This window comes from Nerophis lumbriciformis, linkage group LG02 (genome assembly GCF_033978685.3).
Source record: "Nerophis lumbriciformis linkage group LG02, RoL_Nlum_v2.1, whole genome shotgun sequence".
NCBI classification, from domain to species: domain Eukaryota; kingdom Metazoa; phylum Chordata; class Actinopteri; order Syngnathiformes; family Syngnathidae; genus Nerophis; species Nerophis lumbriciformis.
The window spans coordinates 71,495,001-71,516,826 of NC_084549.2; the positions used below are offsets into that span (position 1 = coordinate 71,495,001).

At 41.7% G+C, this 21,826-nt stretch overlaps 1 pseudogene; it reads right to left on the reverse strand.

The window, feature by feature from the left end:
• LOC133611386 (max-interacting protein 1-like) overlaps positions 1–19,763 on the reverse strand; it is a 20,288-nt pseudogene extending 525 nt beyond the window's left edge.
• Between the last annotated feature and the right edge of the window lie 2,063 nt (positions 19,764–21,826).

Here is a 21,826-nt window from a genome sequence, read left to right on the forward strand (position 1 = left end):
CCAGGGGGGAGGGGAGGGGGGGATGCGTTTTAAAAGGGGGCGCAGTTAAATATATCCGACAAAAATAAATACTATCATCGTATGCAAAATAAATTAGAACAACTAAGAGATGCCACGTAGGGTTTGATGCTTGTGGCTCCTGCTAGTAAGAAGCATTTTGGAATGCAGACGTCGTCGCCCTCGGAAGGTAAAGGGCAACGTTTTGGAGCTTCAAGCTGGTATTTTGAGTGTTTTTCTTTTTTGCTGGTTTGTCGAGGGATCAACTTGATTGATTTGGAGTTTTAGCCCCCGGATTTTTGGGTTCCTATCCAGTGAAGGTGTGTTTGATTCCGGCAACAGACATTCAGGTTGAGAGTTGAGCTTAAGGCTGGTACTTTTAGGTGGACAGTTTAGGTTGGAGTGTGTGTGTGTGTGTGTGTGTGTGTGTGTGTGTGTAGGCTGGTGATTGTTAAAGCCATAAAAAAAGCACGACCTCAAGCGGAGAAGGCCACTTTGAGCAAGCTGCAGGTGGAGTAGCCTTCGTCGCTGGCTGAGCTCTGCCGGCTGCTCTGGTCGTCCAGGTCGCTGGTGGCGCCGCTGCTCACACTGTCCATTTCTCCATGGGAGAACTCTGTGCACTCCACGTCCACTTCGATGTCCTCTGCAACGACAGCGCATGTTTTGAAGGCACATTCTGCAAAAATCGCGACAAAAAAAATTGGAATTGACAGTTTTCTGCTGCTCTGCCGTGATAAAACACCAATCTGTACTGAGTGGAAAACATGAACAATCACCTCTGTAAAGTATTATTAGGGACCGAATGTCCCATTGGGACAGAGGACCCTATTGTACCGTATTTTCCGCACTATTAGCCGCACCTAAAAACCACAAATTTACTCAAAAGCTGACAGTGCGGCTTTTAACCCGGTGCGCTTTATATATGGATTAATATTACGATTCATTTTCATAAAGTTTCGATCTCGCAACTTCGGTAAACAGCCGCCATCTTTTTTCCCGGTAGAACAGGAAGCGCTTCTTCTTCTACGCAAGCAACCGCCAAGGTAAGCACCCGCCCCCATAGAACAGGAAGCGCTTCTTCTTCTACTGTAAGCAACCACCCGCCCGCGTAGAAGAAGAAAAAGCGCGCGGATATACCGTACGTTTCATTTCCTTTGTGTGTTTACATCTGTAAAGACCACAAAATGGCTCCTACTAAGCGTCAGGGATCCGGTTCATGAAAAGACGCAATCTCTCCATCCGCACACGGATTACTATTTCACAGCAACTGATATTCCTGTGAACCGCACTGTGGATACAACGGGAGCACGTACGGTGAATATTCGCACCACAGGGAATGAGAAGTCATCCTTCACTGTGGTTCTAGCTTGCCATGCTAATGGCCAGAAACTTCCACCCATGGTGATATTCAAAAGGAAGACCTTGCCAAAAGAGACCTTTCCAGCCGGCGTCATCATAAAAGCTAACTCGAAGGGATGGATGAAGAAAAGATGAGCGAGTGGTTAAGGTAAGTTTAAGTTTACGCGAAGAGGCCGGGTGGCTTTTTTTACGCAGCTCTGTCCATGTTGATATACGTATGTTTGTGATTGCACATTTGCGTACATTTTGGGAGTGAACAGAGTTGTTAGAACGCTGGTTTTTAATATATTATTAAAGTTTGACTGACCTATCTGACTGTTTTTTTGACATTCCTTTAGCGCAGTTAGATGCGGCTTACAACACCGGGCAGCTTATAGGTGGACAAAGTTTTGAAATATGCCGTTCATTGAAGGCGCGGCTTTTAACCCAGGGCGCCTTATGGTGCGGAAAATACGGATTGTAAGGTTTTATTATTATTATTATTATTCCGCCGCCTCTTTGAGCTGTAATTTGACCCCCTTAACATGCTTCAAAACTCACCATATTTGACACACACATCAGGACTGGCAACATTTGCGATCTAATCAAAAAACCTAGCCCCAAAACTCAAAATTGCGCTCTAGCGCCCCCTATGAAGAAAACACAGACAAAACTGCCTGTAACTCCCACTAGGAATGTCAAAGAGACATGAAACAAAAACCTCTATTTAGACCTACCGGTAGATTTCATACACTAACATCCTTCAGCAAAAATCAACAGGAAGTTTGCAATTCCCCCTTCAAAACAAAAGTTTTGTAAAAACAGTCACTTTTGCCTCTTTGAGCTATAATTTGACCCCCTTAACATGCTTCAAAACTCACCAAACTGAACACACACATCAGGACTGGCAAAAATTGCGATCTAATAAAAAAAACAAAAAAAAAAACCCAAAACTCAAAATTGCGCTCTAGCGCCCCCTAGGAAGAAAACACAGACAAAACTGCTCCTAGGAAGAAAACACAGACAAAACTGTCTGTAACTTCCAGTAGGAATGTCTTAGAGACATGAAACAAAAACCTCTATGTAGGTCTCACTTAGACCTACATTTCATATATTGACAACCCCCAGCAAAAATCAACAGGAAGTTTGCAATTCCCCCTTCAAAACAAAAGTTTTGTAAAAACAGTCACTTTTGCCTCTTTGAGCTATAATTTGACCCCCTTAACATGCTTCAAAACTCACCAAACTGAACACACACATCAGGCCTGGCAAAAATTGCGATCTAATAAAAAAAAAAAAAAAACCCCAAAACTCAAAATTGCGCTCTAGCGCCCCCTAGGAAGAAAACACAGACAAAACTGCTCCTAGGAAGAAAACACAGACAAAACTGTCTGTAACTTCCAGTAGGAATGGCTTAGAGACATGAAACAAAAACCTCTATGTAGGTCTCACTTAGACCTACATTTCATATATTGACAACCCCCAGCAAAAATCAACAGGAAGTTTGCAATTCCCCCTTCAAAACAAAAGTTTTGTAAAAACCGGTCACCTTTTTAAAAAAATTATCTCCTCTGAGCGCGTTTGTCGTGTCGGCTTCAAACTAGCACAGGAGAGAGATTGAACCCTTCTGATTAAAAGTTGACGAAAGAGTTTTAATTACTGCTCCGGTTTAGATTTTATGTGCCGTCAAAGTCGGTCCCGTCCATCGCTGCTTGCAGCTTTAATTTCATGTTTTGTTTGTACACAGCTCGCCAGACAGTGTATGTACTGTAGTTGTACTAACACACGACGTGCTGCGTGTATCATGATCAATAGTATAGTTCTTTTGGAGAGGGTTGGGCATCGTTTCGTGGACAGACTCTAAAAGTGGGTTCTAAAAGTGACCGTGGAGCAAAATAATCATAAAATATGGCCAGAACTACAGCAAAATTGTACAGAAAGGACAACAAAAAAAGTCAGCCTGTGTCCCGTGAGTGAGTGTGCAAAGTCTCTACCTCTTTCAGACTCTGAGCGCTCGTCAGAGTCCATGGGAGAGCCCAGACTATCCATGCGGACCCGGTCCCTGTCCCCGAGTGTCTGCAGCTGGGCCAGCTGTCTCTGCAGGTACCTCTGCTCCCTCTCCAACGTGTCCAGCTGGTGTTGGCTCCTTCGGTCCGCCTCTTCAAGTTTCTGCAGAGGAAGGGGAGAAACAAAAAGCATGCTCTAAAGTTAAGGTTATCGTTTGAATATGATCTGAATGTTCACGCCTTGTTTCCTGCAGCTAAATACAGAGTGTGTGTTTTTCTTTTCCTGCTGGCTGGCTGCACCTGCTCTAACCAGCCCTGGAACCAAGTGTCCTGCACTTCACAGCAGCATCAAGTCACCAGTGGACAGGAAGAGGCACCACACACGCACACACACACACACACACACACACACACACACACACACACACACACACACACACACACACACACACACACACACTCACACTGGTGCACACTGACCCACTCAACAAGGTGCACACACACTAGTGCACACTGACCCTCTCAAAACGATACACACACACACACACACACACACACACACACTAGTGCACACTGACCCACTCAACAAGGTGCACACACACGCTGACCCACTCAACAAGGTGTGCACACACATACATACACACACACTGGTGCACACGCTGACCCACTCAACAAGGTGTGCACACACACACACACACACACACACACACACACTAGTGCACACTGACCCACTCAACAAGGTGCACACACACACACACACTAGTGCACACAAACCCACTCAACAACGTACACGCACACGCTGACCCACTCAACAAGGTGTGCACAAACACACACACACACACACTAGTGCACACTGACACACTCAACAAGGTGCACACACACACACACACACACACACACTAGTGCACACTGACCCACTCAACAAGGTCCACACACACACACTAGTGCACACTGACCCACCCAACAAGGTGTGCACACACACACACACTAGTGCACACTGACCCACCCAACAAGGTGTGCACACACACACACTAGTGCACACTGACCCACTCAACAAGGTCCACACACACACACACACACACACTAGTGCACACTGACCCACTCAACAAGGTGCACACACACGCTGACCCACTCAACAAGGTGTGCACACACACACACACACACACACTGGTGCACACACTGACCCACTCAACAAGGTGTGCGCACACACACACACACACACTAGTGCACACTGACCCACTCAACAAGGTGCACACACACACACACACACACACTAGTGCACACAAACCCACTCAACAAGGTACACGCTGACCCACTCAACAAGGTGTGCACAAACACACACACACACACACCAGTGCACACTGACACACTCAACAAGGTGCACACACGCACACACACTAGTGCACACTGACCCACTCAACAAGGTCCACACACACACACACACACACACACACAAGTGCACACTGACCCACTCAACAAAGTGCACACACAGACACGCACACGCTGACCCACACATACACACACTGGTGCACGCTGACCCACTCAACAAGATGCACACTGACCCACTCAACATGATGCACACACAGACACGCACACGCTGACCCACGCACACACTAGTGCACACTGACCCACTCAACAAGGTGCACGCACACGCTGCCCCACTCAACAAGGTGTGCACACACACACACACACTAGTGCACACTGACCCACTCAACATGATGCACACACGCACACGCTGATCCACACACGCACACACTGGTGCACACCGACCCACTCAACAAGGTGCACGCACACGCTGCCCCACTCAACAAGGTGTGCACACACACACACACACACACTAGTGCACACTGACCCACTCAACATGGTGCACACACAGACACACACACACACTGGTGCACACTGACCCACTCAACAAGGTGCACGCACACGGTGCCCCACTCAACAAGGTGTGCACACACACACACACACACACACACACACACACACTAGTGCACACTGACCCACTCAACATGGTGCACACACAGACACACACACACACTGGTGCACACTGACCCACTCAACAAGGTGCACGCACACGGTGCCCCACTCAACAAGGTGTGCACACACACACACACTAGTGCACACTGACCCACTCAACATGGTGTACACAGTCACACACACACACACACACACACACACACTGGTGCACACTGACCCACTCAACAAGGTGCACGCACACGGTGCCCCACTCAACAAGGTGTGCACACACACACACTAGTGCACACTGACCCACTCAACATGGTGCACACAGTCACACACACACACACACACACACACACACACACACTGGTGCACCCTGACCCACTCAACAAGGTGCACGCACACGCTGCCCCACTCAACAAGGTGCACACACACACACACACACACACACACACACACACTAGTGCACACTGACCCACTCAACATGGTGCACACACAGACACACACACACTGGTGCACACTGACCCACTCAACAAGGTGCAGACACGCACACGCTGACCCACACACACTCACTAGTGCACACTGACCCACTCAACAATGTACACTCACACACACTAGTGCACACTGACCCACTCAACATGGTGCACACACAGACACACACACACTGGTGCACACTGACCCACTCAACAAGGTGCAGACACACACACGCTGACTCACACACACTCACTAGTGCACACTGACCCACTCAACAATGTACACTCACACACACTAGTGCACACTGACCCACTCAACAAGGTGCACAAACACACACACACACACACACACACTAGTGCACACTGACCCACTCAACAAGGTACACACACACACAGCCATGATGTGTTGGTAGATGTAAAAGGCCACAAAGAGGTCTTACAATTAGCCACAGGCAAAAGAAAAAGCCTCTGCAACATCCTGATGATGCACTTCCTGGGATGTTGCCATGACAACAGACACAGCGGAGGGTCATGGGAACCATCCGTTAGAAACTCATTGTTAATGTCTGTGCGTTGTACATCAAATCGAACCCTTTGAAAAATACAGGTTAGATACAGAAAAATGTCCCCCTACTCTTAAATAAATCATACACGCACGAGCCGGAATATTAGGTACACTTGCACAATGTCTTCATAAAGTAGTGCTGTCAATCATAGCATTCTTTTTGTATTGTTTCAGTTTTGTAAAATTCACCAAAACGTCACCGTGTAAATAACTAATTTTACAACCTATGTATCTGCGGAATATCGTTCCGTGCGGCTAATATATGGAAAAATATGTTTTTCTTCTAAATTTAGTGGGTGCGGCTTATATACCTGCCAAAAATGTGTTGTCAGAGACTTTTTAAGAATTTTGAGTCAGTAATGACGACACATTAACGTGTTCATTTTGAGGGCCCTAGTTTGTGACAATACTTAATCGTTCCCACACATTAACCTTCTGCGTTGTGCCGGTGCCGCACAAAAGGTGTTAACAATATATTGTTTTTTTGACTACCACACCTTGATGTGTGCTTTGGCCTTGTTGAGGAGTCCCAGTGTGGTGTGCCGAGTGCATTCTGGTCCCAGAGGGATGAGCGACTTCAACCTCTCCAAACAATGGCGGAGATGTGCTCTTCTGCGGAGGAGACACACAAGCATGAAGTCGGTCAGGATCAAATCAGGTAAACAGTGCAAAGCCACACCTCTTACTAGTGATGTGATGTACAGTATGTCATTACCAGGAACACCGTGTAAAGTAACTCAATCACTGGGATCTGGTCTAAATGAAATGTACTGGTATAAGACAGTCTCACATAGACAAAAAAAACATGTTTATTCAGGTAAAGTTTCCTAAATAATTCAATTGCCAAAAGTATTCGGCCACCTGCCTTTACTCAAATATGAACTTGAAGTGGCATCCCATGGATTTGTCCAAAAATGTTTTGGTATCCTGGAGCATTCAAAGAGGTTGAAGAGGTCACACACTGATGTTGGTGGAGAAGGCCTGGCTCTCAGTCTCCGTTCTAATTCATCCCAAAGGTGTTCTATCGGGTTCAGGTCAGGACTCTGTGCAGGCCAGTCAAGTTCATCCACACCAGACTCTGTCATCCATGTCTTTATGGACCTTGCTTTTGTGCACTGGTGCACAGTCATGTTGGAAGAGGAAGGGGCCCGCTCCAAACTGTTCCCACAAGGTTGGGAGCATGGAATTGTCCAAAATGTTTTGGTATCCTGGAGGATTCAAAGTTCCTTTCACTAGAACTAAGGGGCCGATCCATAGTGGATCTAACATAATATTGTGAGAGTCCAGTCCATAGTGGATCTAACATAATATTGTGAGAGTCCAGTCCATAGTGGATCTAACATAATAGTGAGAGTCCAGTCCATAGTGGATCTAACATAATAGTGTGAGAGTCCAGTCCATAGTGGATCTAACATAATAGTGAGAGTCCAGTCCATAGTGGATCTAACATAATAGTGAGAGTCCAGTCCATAGTGAATCTAACATAATAGTGAGAGTCCAGTCCATAGTGAATCTAACATAATAGTGAGAGTATAGTCCATAGTGGATCTAACATAATAGTGAGAGTCCAGTCCATAGTGGATCTAACATAATAGTGAGAGTCCAGTCCATAGTGGATAATAATAATAATAATAATACCTGGGATTTATATAGCGCTTTTCTAAGTACCCAAAGTCGCTTTACATGTAGAACTCATTATTCATTCACACCTGGTGGTGGTAAGCTACTTTCATAGCCACAGCTGCCCTGGGGTAGACTGACGGAAGCGTGGCTGCAATTTGCGCCAACGGCCCCTCCGACCACCACCTGGATCTAACATAATAGTGAGAGTCCAGTCCATAGTGGATCTAACATAATAGTGAGAGTCCAGTCCATAGTGGATCTAACATAATAGTGAGAGTCCAGTCCATAGTGGATCTAACATAATAGTGTGAGAGTCCAGTCCATAGTGGATCTAACATAATAGTGTGAGAGTCCAGTCCATAGTGGATCTAACATAATAGTGTGAGAGTCCAGTCCATAGTGGATCTAACATAATTGTGTGAGAGTCCAGTCCATAGTGGATCTAACATAATAGTGTGAGAGTCCAGTCCATAGTGGATCTAACATAATAGTGCGAGAGTCCAGTCCATAGTGGATCTAACATAATAGTGTGACAGTCCAGTCCATAGTGGATCTAACATAATAGTGTGAGAGTCCAGTCCATAGTGGATCTAACATAATAGTGTGAGAGTCCAGTCCATAGTGGATCTAACCTAACCTAATAGTGTGAGAGTCCAGTCCATAGTGGATCTAACATAATATTGTGAAAGTCCAGTCCATAGTGGATCTAACATAATAGTATGAGAGTCCAGTCCATAGTGGATCTAATATAATAGTGTGAGAGTCCAGTCCATAGTGGATCTAACATAATAGTGTGAGAGTCCAGTCCATAGTGGATCTAACATAATAGTGCGAGAGTCCAGTCCATAGTGGATCTAACATAATAGTGTGACAGTCCAGTCCATAGTGGATCTAACATGATAGTTTGAGAGTCCAGTCCATAGTGGATCTAACATAATAGTGAGAGTCCAGTCCATAGTGGATCTAACATAATAGTGTAAGAGTCCAGTCCATAGTGGATCTAACATAATAGCGAGAGTCCAGTCCATAGTGGATCTAACATAATAGTGTGAGAGTCCAGTCCATAGTGGATCTAACATAATAGTGTGAGAGTCCAGTCCATAGTGGATCTAACATAATAGTGTGAGAGTCCAGTCCATAGTGGATCTAACATAATAGTGTGAGAGTCCAGTCCATAGTGGATCTAACATAATAGTGTGAGAGTCCAGTCCATAGTGGATCTAACATAATAGCGAGAGTCCAGTCCATAGTGGATCTAACATAATAGTGAGAGTCCAGTCCATAGTGGATCTAACATAATAGTGTGAGAGTCCAGTCCATAGTGGATCTAACATAATAGTGAGAGTCCAGTCCATAGTGGATCTAACATAATAGTGTGAGAGTCCAGTCCATAGTGGATCTAACATAATAGCGAGAGTCCAGTCCATAGTGGATCTAACATAATAGTGAGAGTCCAGTCCATAGTGGATCTAACATAATAGTGAGAGTCCAGTCCATAGTGGATCTAACATAATAGTGAGAGAGTCCAGTCCATAGTGGATCTAACATAATAGTGAGAGAGTCCAGTCCATAGTGGATCTAACATAATAGTGAGAGTCCAGTCCATAGTGGATCTAACATAATAGTGTGAGAGTCCAGTCCATAGTGGATCTAACATAATAGTGAGAGTCCAGTCCATAGTGGATCTAACATAATAGTGAGAGTCCAGTCCATAGTGGACCTAACATAATAGTGTGAGAGTCCAGTCCATAGTGGATCTAACATAATAGTTTGGGTAGGATTTTATTTAAAAAACAGTTTTCTTTGAAGCAATATAAAAATTGATCAGAGCTGTCTGTCTATCTTATGGATTGATTCTGAATTGAATCATGTTGTGTAATGCCCATAGATTCGCAGCCCTAACATTTGCACAAAGTATCAGTACGGGACGGTATCGCCAATACAGGCCTGAATTGTACTCGCTATCAGATCGGAACGAAAATCTGCGGTATCGCACTTAACTGCTGCAAAAAACAACGTATTGTGACGACGCTGTATATAGGTCAAGCTATGATGTCATCTATTAACCAGCGTTTCATCTCAAATGTTCACCTTTGGGCGACTCTCAGAGCAACACATTTGCTGTGTTTGTCAAACATGACATGTTGGCCTTCATGCATCCTGACACTTGTCATCTGCTCCCAGCAATGTCCGCCTCATCCTTCAGCAGCAGCAGTCCTGTTGTCTGGGAACAGATGCTTCACATTTGCTGACTGGGGAGATGTCTGCGAGTCCTCCGAGGACTGTGTCGCCACACACACACGTCGCTAAGGGCTACACCCCCCGACAAAGGTGACTACAAACTGTCAGTAAGGATAACATGTTGTGTTGGGGATTAGAATGAAGCAGTCATTAATTGTTAGTATTTGTCCACTTAATTCTGTAAAGGAGTGTGAAAATAATGGTTTTGTCCCGTCCTGGACACCACGGTAAATACTAAAATGAGTGTGTGTGCTCGGGTTGTCTCCGTACCAAGATGTATTCCGATGCTTTTCGATACTTTTCTAAATAAAGGGGACCACAAAAAAATGTCATTATTGGCTATTTTAACAAAAAAATCTTAGGGTACATGAAACATATGTTTATTATTGTAATTTAGTCCTTAAATAAAATAGTGAACATACTAGACAACTTGTCTTTTAGTAGTAAGTAAACAAACAAAGACTCCTAATTAGTCTGCTGACATATGGACTGTCACTATTATGTTAGATCCACTATGGACTGGACTCTCACACTATTATGTTAGATCCACTATAGACTGGACTCTCACTATTATGTTAGATCCACTATGGACTAGACTCTCACACTATTATGTTAGATCCACTATGGACTGGACTCTCACACTATTATGTTAGATCCACTATGGACTGGACTCTCACTATTATGTTAGATCCACTATGGACTGGACTCTCACTATTATGTTAGATCCACTATGGACTGGACTCTCACTATTATGTTAGATCCACTATGGACGGGACTCTCACAATATTAGATCCACTATGGACTGGACTCTCACACTATTATGTTAGATCCACTATGGACTGGACTCTCACTATTATGTTAGATCCACTATGGACTGGACTCTCACACTATTATGTTAGATCCACTATGGACTGGACTCTCACACTATTATGTTAGATCCACTATGGACTGGATTCTCACTATTATGTTAGATCCACTATAGACTGGACTCTCACTATTATGTTAGATCCACTATAGACTGGACTCTCACTATTATGTTAGATCCACTATGGACTGGACTCTCACTATTATGTTAGATCCACTATGGACTGGACTCTCACTATTATGTTAGATCCACTATGGACTGGACTCTCACTATTATGTTAGATCCACTATGAACTGGACTCTCGCTATTATGTTAGATCCACTATGGACTGGACTCTCACTATTATGTTAGATCCACTATGGACTGGACTCTCACTATTATGTTAGATCCACTATGGACTGGACTCTCACTATTATGTTAGATCCACTATGGACTGAACTCTCACACTATTATGTTAGATCCACTATGGACTGGACTCTCACAATATTATGTTAGATCCACTATGGACTGGACTCTCACTATTATGTTAGATCCACTATGGACTGAACTCTCACACTATTATGTTAGATCCACTATGGACTGGACTCTCACTATTATGTTAGATCCACTATGGACTGGACTCTAACACTATTATGTTAGATCCACTATGGACTGGACACTCACTATTATGTTAGATCCACTATGGACTGGACTCTCACACTATTGTGTTAGATCCACTATGGACTGGACTCTCACACTATTATGTTAGATCCACTATGGACTGGACTCTTACTATTATGTTAGATCCACTATGGACTGGACTCTCACTATTATGTTAGATGCACTATGGATTGGACTCTCACTATTATGTTAGATCCACTATGGACTGGACTTTCACACTATTATGTTAGATCCACTATGGACTGGACTCTCACACTATTATGTTAGATCCACTATGGACTGGACTCTCACTATTATGTTAGATCCACTATGGACTGGACTCACGCACTATTATGTTAGATCCACTATGGACTGGACTCACACACTATTATGTTAGATCCACTATGGACTGGACTCTCACTATTATGTTAGATCCACTATGGACTGGACTCTCACTATTATGTTAGATCCACTATGGACAGGACTCTCACAATATTATGTTAGATCCACTATGGACTGGACTCTCACTATTATGTTAGATCCACTATGGACTGGACTCTCCAAGGTTTCTCATTGTCATCCCACTGGGTTGAGTTTTTCCTTGCCCTGATGTGGGATCTGAGCCAAGAATGTCGTTGTGGCTTGTGCAGCCCTTTGAGACACTCGTGATTTAGGGTTATATAAATAAACATTGATTGATTGATTGATATTGTGTCATTTATCAACATTATGAGGGACAAACTGTAAAAATTGATTATTAATCCACTTGTTCATTTACTGTTAATATCTGCTTATTTTCTCTTTTAACATGTTCTATCTACACTTCTGTTAAAATGTAATAATCACTTATTCTTCTCTTCTTTGATATTTGACATTAGTTTTGGATGATACCACACATTTAGGTATCGATACGATACCAAGTAGTTGCAGAGAGACTTTAGACCGAGACTTCCTTTTTATTGTCATTCAAATTGAAACTTTACAGTACAGATAAGGACGACATTTTGTTGCATAAGCTGGTTGTAGTGCAGGATAAAAGAGCAATAAGGTGCAGATATAAATAAATAGATTTACTGTACAGATAAATATATTGCACTTTTGCATATGCATCCATGTTTATGGATGTATGTTATATTGTCTTTATACAGGATCAAAGGACGTATTTCCTAAGTTTATAAACATAATATGACTTTTTTTTTTTAAAGGAAAAAAGATTTTGTGTTGATAAAAAATATCGATGTAATCATGACACGATTTTGTACTTGGTATCATTACACCCATGGCATTTGTTTACATTGTAACGCCGGTGAGCTATTGTATCCTCCTACGGTGCTATTCCTCATCCTCCAGTGATAATGGTACTTGTGGAAAAACTCACTTTATTTGTCGCCATGGAGGACCAGGATTAGTGATTTAGAAGTAACTAAAACAGTCATTAGCTGCTAGCTAGCTCGCCATGTCTTAAAGCACCTCTTCCCGAGGGCGTTTCAGTGTTATAACTTCACCTTTATCTTTACTTTTTACACCAAAATGCGTCCGTTCTCCCTTTTCTGTCTACACACTGCGTCTGCTTGTAAGTACTCTGTGTGTGCGCGCTGCCCAACATGCTCCTCTGCTCGTAAAACCAGCAATGTGCCGTCATGCCTGTAAAAAAAATATGTCGAACCGATACTTTTCAAATAGAGTATAGTACCGTTTTTGATTCATTAGTACCGCGACACTATACTAGTACTGGTATAATAATAATAGTACATAAAAATGTTGGTTCGGTACGTACCTCGGTTTAGAGGTCACGGTTCAGTTCATTTTCGGTACAGTAAGAAAACAACAAAATATACATTTATGGGTTATTTATTTACCAAATTTGCAAAATCTTCCACCAAAAATATTTTTCTCAGTGTAATATTTGATGTGAAGTAATGTGAACCTTGGATAGGTCAATAATTCATAATAACATTGATTTTGATTCAATATTATGTTTTGAGCAATGACAGTTTGAAAGAAAAAAAAAAACGCTTTGTTTTATTAGTCAACTTTTTCTAAATTACATTTCAATCAATCAATCAATCAATGTTTATATAGCCTTAAATCACAAGTGTCTCAAAGGGCTGCACAAGCCACAACGACATCCTCGGTACAGAACCCACATAAGGGCAAGGAAAAACACCCTAGTGGGACGTCGATGTGAATGACTATGAGAAACCTTGGAGAGGACCGCATATGTGGGTAACCCCCCCACCCCCCCTCTAGGGGAGACCGAATGCAATGGATGTCGAGTGGGTCTGACATAATATTGTGAGAGTCCAGTCCATAGTGGATCCAACATAATAGTAAGAGTCCAGTCCATAGTGGATCTAACATAATAGTGAGAGAGTCCAGTCCATAGTGGATCTAACATAATAGTGAGAGAGTCCAGTCCATAGTGGATCTAACATAATAGTGTGAGAGTCCAGTCCATAGTGGATCCAACATAATAGTAAGAGTCCAGTCCATAGTGGATCTAACATAATAGTGAGAGAGTCCAGTCCATAGTGGATCAAACATAATAGTGTGAGAGTCCAGTCCATAGTGGATCCAACATAATAGTAAGAGTCCAGTCCATAGTGGATCTAACATAATAGTGTGAGAGTCCAGTCCATAGTGGATCCAACATAATAGTAAGAGTCCAGTCCATAGTGGATCTAACATAATAGTGAGAGAGTCCAGTCCATAGTGGATCTAACATAATAGTGAGAGAGTCCAGTCCATAGTGGATCCAACATAATAGTAAGAGTCCAGTCCATAGTGGATCTAACATAATAGTGAGAGAGTCCAGTCCATAGTGGATCTAACATAATAGTGTGAGAGTCCAGTCCATAGTGGGGCCAGCAGGAAACCATCCATTGAACCTTTAAGCTTTTTTATTTCACTTTTGTTTTTGTTTATTTTAATAGTATTTTAAGAATGTGCCGTGGGCCTTTAAAACATTAGCTGTGGGCCGCAAATGGCCTCCGGGGCACACTTTTGACACCCCTGCTATAGATAATAAAAATGTGATAAATGCATGGATAAAAAGCAGAGCCTGGCGACGCATGCGCATTTATCACAACTCTCTCTCTCTCTCTGTCTCTGCCCCTCCCTCACCAACGCTGCTGTTTGTTTTGTTTTTAACCCCTTCTTAACCCTGAACGTACATTGAAAATACACGCAACCTTAACTCAAAATGCCGGACATTTGAGGCATTTAAGAAGCTCCGGACGTATGGTCAGTCTATCCTAGCCCGTTAGCTGCTAGCATGCTAGCAGCTAACGGGCTAAATGTCCGGCATTTTGAGTAAACAATGCCTCAGTGTGCATTGTTTACACAACGCTACTTAATATGTCCGTGTGGAAACTCGTTCGGTACACCTCCGAACCGAACCGGAACCCCCGTACCGAAAACGGTTCAATACAAATACACGTACCGTTACACCCCTAGTGTGTACAATATCAAACAAAATATGTGAGCGTGTTTAAGCGTGTGTAACTCACCTATTCTTTTCCAGTTCATTGTGGGCTGACCTGTCGGGAGTGCAAACGTACACATCACATTTTTTAAATATGCCGACAAAACCCACACATGCTGCAACACTATAAATGCCAAGTCAGTGTACAAAATCTCTATTGAAAATAAGTCATGCTGGCTGTTCAACTCACCTATTGTGAATGTTGTCCAGTTTCCTATTCTTGAATTTACGCTGTTTGGGCGGGTGCTCCATTTGGCTGGCGGGGTAGGCGGAAGCGTAGCCATGCTCACATTCTGCGGGATAAACAAGAAATATTACAAGACCCATCATCATTGAAACAAGAGTTATGTGTAACACCTGCTGTCGTCATTCAATCTGGTTAGCATTGTGCTGTGACCTAGTTATTAAGAGTATTTCATGTCCCTTGTAAACACTACAGCACAGATATTCAATTACATTATTTTGGGGGCCACATTTACCTTCACTATTACTCTTATTTTGTCCTCTTCAGCAGTGGTCCCCAACCACCGGGCCGTACAAGAAATAAAAAAATAAAATATATAAAAACAATTTTTTTTAATTTTTTTTATTAAAGCATAAAAAACAGGATAGACTTACAATTAGTGCACCAACCCAAAAAAACCTCCCTCCCCCTGGTAGGTAGGTAGGTAGAAAACAAAGATGCTAAACTGACAGTTGACAGGTAGAAAGCAAAGATGCTAAACTGACAGTTGACAGGTAGAAAACAAAGATGCTAAACTGACCGTTGACAGGTAGAAAACAAAGATGCTAAACTGACAGTTGACAGGTAGAAAGCAAAGATGCTAAACTGACAGTTGACAGGTAGAAAACAAAGATGCTAAACTGACCGTTGACAGGTAGAAAACAAAGATGCTAAACTGACAGTTGACAGGTAGAAAACAAAGATGCTAAACTGACAGTTGACAGGTAGAAAACAAAGATGCTAAACCGACAGTTGACAGGTAGAAAACAAAGATGCTAAACTGACAGTTGACTGGTAGAAAACAAAGATGCTAAACTGACAGTTGACTGGTAGAAAACAAAGATGCTAAACTGACAGTTGACAGGTAGAAAGCAAAGATGCTAAACTGACCGTTGACAGGTAGAAAACAAAGATGCTAAACTGACCGTTGACAGGTAGAAAACAAAGATGCTAAACTGACAGTTGACAGGTAGAAAACAAAGATGCTAAACTGACCGTTGACAGGTAGAAAACAAAGATGCTAAACTGACCGTTGACAGGTAGAAAACAAAGATGCTAAACTGACCGTTGACAGGTAGAAAACAAAGATGCTAAACTGACCGTTGACAGGTAGAAAACAAAGATGCTAAACTGACCGTTGACAGGTAGAAAACAAAGATGCTAAACTGACCGTTGACAGTTAGAAAACAAAGATGCTAAACTGACAGTTGACAGGTAGAAAACAAAGATGCTAAACTGACAGTTGACAGGTAGAAAACAAAGATGCTAAACTGACAGTTGACAGGTAGAAAACAAAGATGCTAAACTGACAGTTGACAGGTAGAAAACAAAGATGCTAAACTGACAGTTGACAGGTAGAAAGCAAAGATGCTAAACTGACAGTTGACAGGGAGAAAACAAAGATGCTAAACTGACAGTTGACAGGTAGAAAGCAAATATGCTAAACTGACAGTTGACAGGTAGAAAACAAAGATGCTAAACTGACGGTTGACAGGTAGAAAACAAAGATGCTAAACTGACAGTTGACAGGTAGAAAACAAAGATGCTAAACTGCCAGTTGACAGGTAGAAAACAAAGATGCTAAACTGACAGTTGACAGGTAGAAAACAAAGATGCTAAACTGACCGTTGACAGGTAGAAAACAAAGATGCTAAACTGACAGTTGCCAGGTAGAAAACAAAGATGCTAAACTGACAGTTGACAGGTAGAAAACAAAGATGGTGTTCAGTGTTTTCCTGCTCAAATGAGCGGACTGTTGAAAATAGGAAATGGGATTACTTTTCACAAGTAAGATTTAACATTAACGTATTATTGGTTGTATTTTGTGAAAAGAATATTACCACAGAAATGAGAAGTATATATTCAATATATATATATATATATACAATATTTATATATTGTATATAGTTCTCTGCAAACCTATGGTGGCATCATGCCTTCAGTGTGCATATTGAATATATTTCTCTGCAAACCTATGAAATGTTCTATTTTGTCTTTATTATTTTGTCAGAATGCACCAGAATGTTTCATTTGTATGTGAAAATCACAAAGAAATCTTCTGGGGGAGGATGACCCCCCCTTCAGGGGTTGGGTTTACAAACTTTCAGCCCCACCTAAAACAAAATTCACCAGCCACCGCTGATTATGATGCATTCTCATTTTAGGCAAAGTATAAGACAATACTTTCTTAACAGTATAATTGTAACCAGGAATAAGTCTTCAAGTAACAATATTCAAATACTGACATTGTTGGGTAAAACAGAATTTGGTTTAATTCTGAATCCAGTGAAACAGATTGGTGGTTTTAGCTGATATAAAGACTTTCATGTGTTTATATATGTTTATGTTGAAGTATTTGGCAGAGGCTTTTATCCAAAGCGACATACATAAAAAATACATATAAAACAATCAGTGCAAACATGATCATTTAAGGGAAGAATGTAATACAAAATATCAATACAAAGTGTCAAGACAGAATCAACTCTCAACAGAGATACAGTCTATAAGATATATAGATATATAATGTATTAAAAATACATACATTGTTTATGTAGGATATACGCATGTATATATAACCTAATCATATTGTTTCTTCAATTTAAAAATAGCTGACCGTTTTTTCCCCCCTTCTCTGGGATTATATTCCCAGTTTGGATCTCGGACGTCTGGTCACTTATAGCATATAAGAATATTCTATTACTGTTAAGCAAACTATGAATTCTAAATCATGTGTCCTTTACCATAGCTACACGTATGACAAAAAAACGCGTGAAAATCAGATGTATTCAGTGAGGTAAAATGCGCTGACGGTTCATTGCTCCTTCCAAATGAATTGCACTGAGTGGAGCGGATCACCACTCCAAGATGGCGGCCCCGCGTCTCGTCAGCGCCAGTAGGCAGTACCCTTATAAGATGGGACAAGTCCCCCAATTCGCTCTCTTCCGGTAATACGGTGACGTCACAGTTAAACCTGCGCATGATTGGCTATCAGCGTTAGTGACATGCGTGCGGACCAATGAAAACGCCGCAATCCGTTCCAAGTGGAACTCGTGAAAAACACATACAGGACGCGCAGCTGGTCAGGGTCTTTATTTATTTATTTATATATATATATATATATATATTATTTTGTTCATCTTTAAATATAAATGAAAACAAATACATTTGGCGTCGAAAAATGCTGTATTTAAATGCTTGAATACTGTATGTACGAATTTCCGAGAGAATAGAGTTGCAGAAATGTGTGTCTGTACGAGTATTTAAAGCAACACAAATTAGTCTAGTACATGAGTCTGTACCCAAAAAGGTCTGTTTTGGACATTTTTATCCTCCCATTTCCGCAGTACCGTTTAAAGGGCCGATAAGTCCCAAGTTCGCTCTCTTCCGGTAATACGGTGACGTCACAGTTGAACCTGCGCATGATTGGCTATCAGCGTTAGTGACATGCGTGTGGACCAATGAAAACGCCGCGATCTGTTCCATGTGGAACCCATGTGAAAAACACATATATAGGAAGCGCAGCTGGTCGGTGTCTTTATATATTTATTTATATATATATTAAAAAATATATATAAATACAAAAATAATAATTTGTCGTCGAAAAATGCGGTGTTTAAATGTTTGAATACTGTATGTACGAATTTTTGAGAGAATAGAGTTGCAGGAATGGGTGCTATTTGACTCAATAATGCGTGTATTTGCGCGCTGGTGGAAAAAAAACCAACTCTATTCTGCGTGATTCATGGAGTGGCGTGGCGTGGAAATGGGGTCAGATCGCAGCGAATGCAGCAAGCGATGCATTTTTGCAGGCTTATGTCCAAATTTAGCCTCATTTCCGGGTTGCACTCGCGGTGCATTTAGCGCGTAAACACGGAGACTATTTCTGCAGGTGACATGCAAATGTTCTCCGTGGCCTCGCGTCGTGCGCCTCTATTGTTGTCTGCAACCCCCCACGCGGGACGTGCACCCCTGCACGTCTTCACTTACTTCCGCTGCTCTTCTCCACCTTGTCGATGTAACGCGCCGCGTCCAGCAGAACTTGCACGTTCTTCATGAAGGTGTCGATGCGCGCCATGGCGGGACACTGGCACACGTCGCCCACGGAGCAGTCCGACATCTCGGCCGCGGACAGTCCCTCGCCGCGCTGCCCCACGCACTTCACCATGTCGTGTGTGTGTGTGTGTGTGTGTGTGTGTGGTGGGTGGAGATGACACGCAGGTTTTTTTTTCCTCCCGTGTGCGCACCGAGCGGATGACTGACGGAGGCTGCGTGGAATCGCAGTCCTTAGCCCTCAGCCACTTGCCCTACTTGCTGGGTAATCCCTCCCACTAACATCCATTGTCAGCTGGGCCGCACGACACTTCGTCACCATCAAGGCTGCGAGGGAGGAGGAGGAACAAAAGCACAATTCATGTCTCTCCATCGTGGATGCAACACAAACACGCGAGAAATCAAGTGGGAAGTGTCAAGTCTAATCGATACTGCAACTATAATCAACTCAGGACACGTACTCATTTTTTTTACTGCAAAATACAATATTTTGGCATAAATAAGTATTATAAGATGGCTCTGAAAAGAATAAAAATATATTTTTTTTACCAGAAATAAGTAGCAATATGACAACAATTAAGTTGTAAAGATGCAGCAAAAAGTCGTAATTCTGCAAGTAAAAAGTCGTACAGTTACGAAAAGCCTTTGGCAATATTACACCTCAAAAAGTCGGAAACGTTACAAGCGTAAAAACTATATTACCACTAATAAGTAGCAAAATGACAAGAATGAAGGTGTAAAGATGCAGCAAAAAAGTTGTAATGCTGCAAGTACAAAGTCGTAGTTACGAAAAGTTTTGGCAATATTACACCTCTAAAAAGTCGGAAATGTAACAAGCACAAAAAACATAATACAAATAAGTAGCAAAATGAAAAAGTGGTAAAACAAAACAAAGAAAAATAATTAAAGGTGTAAAGATGCAGCAATAAAGTTGCATACGCATATTATAATAATCCGCCCCAAAAAGTCGTAAACGTAACAAGTATAAAAACATATTAATACAAATAAGTAGCAAAATGACAACAATTAAGGTGTAAAGATGCAGCAATAAAGTTGTAATACTGCAAGTAAAAAGTCGTACGGTTAAGAAAAACCTTTTGCAATATTATGCCCTAAAAAGTCGTAAGGTAACGAGTATACAATTCATGTTACTACAAAAAAATTGGTAAAAAAAAAAAACCAAGAAAAATAATTAAGGTGTATAGTATACAAGTCATACTACCCCAATAAAGTGGTGAAAAAAACAATTAAGGTGTAAAGATGCAGAAATTAAGTTGTAATGCTGCAAGTAAAATGGCGTACGGTTACAGAAAGCATAGTGTAATATTACACTCTAAAAAGTCGGAAACGTAACAAGTATAAAAACTATATTACCACAAAAAAAGTAGCAAAATGACAACATTTAAGGTGTAAAGATGTAATGCTGCAAGTAAAAAGTCATACAGTTACGAAAAACCTTTTGCGTTGTCATGCCCCAAAAAGTCGTAACATAACGAGTATACAAGTCATACTACCCCAAGAAAGTGGTGAAAAAAATAATTAAGGTGTAAAGATGCAGCAATAAAATTGTAATCCTGTGATTAAAAAGTCGTACGGTTACGAAAAGCTTATTGCAATATTACGCTCCAAAAGCATATGGTAATATTACGCCCTAAATAGTCGGAAACATAACAAGTATAAAAAACATATTAACACAAATAAGTAGCAAAATGACAACAATTAAGTTGTAAAGATGCAGCAATAAAGTTGCAATGCTGCAAATAAAAAGTCGTACAGTTACGAAAAACCTTTTGTAATACTACACCCCAAAAAGTCGGAAACATTACAAGTATAAAAGCAATACTATTACGAAAAAAATGGTACAATGAAAATAAGGTGTAAATATATTGATCATGTGTGTATACCGGTCAATATTTATTATGTGTGTATACAAGTCAGTATTTATTGTGTGTATACCAGTCAATATTTATTATGTGTGTGTATACCAGTCAGTATTTATTATGTGTGTATACCAGTCACTATGTATACACACAGCTAATACCGCCACATGTTTATGTGTTAGTACACTAGAAAGAGTTCCTCAGTGTTCACTCTTACAATAACAATGTTATTAGTTATTACACAGGTTATAAATGAAGTATTGTTGACAGTTTATGAAGGTATTTGAGTGATTGCTAACATTAGCTGCATTGCTAATCACCAAGAATGAGGTAATAATCATGTTATAATGCAAACTAAAGCAGGTGAACTCTGACCTTTGCATGCAGTCTAATGGCAGAGAGAGTGAGCTGCAGACTGTCTTCCGGCTCCTTCCACCAGCAGCCATGCGTGTCAGCTCACACACAATAGCTGCAGATGGTCAG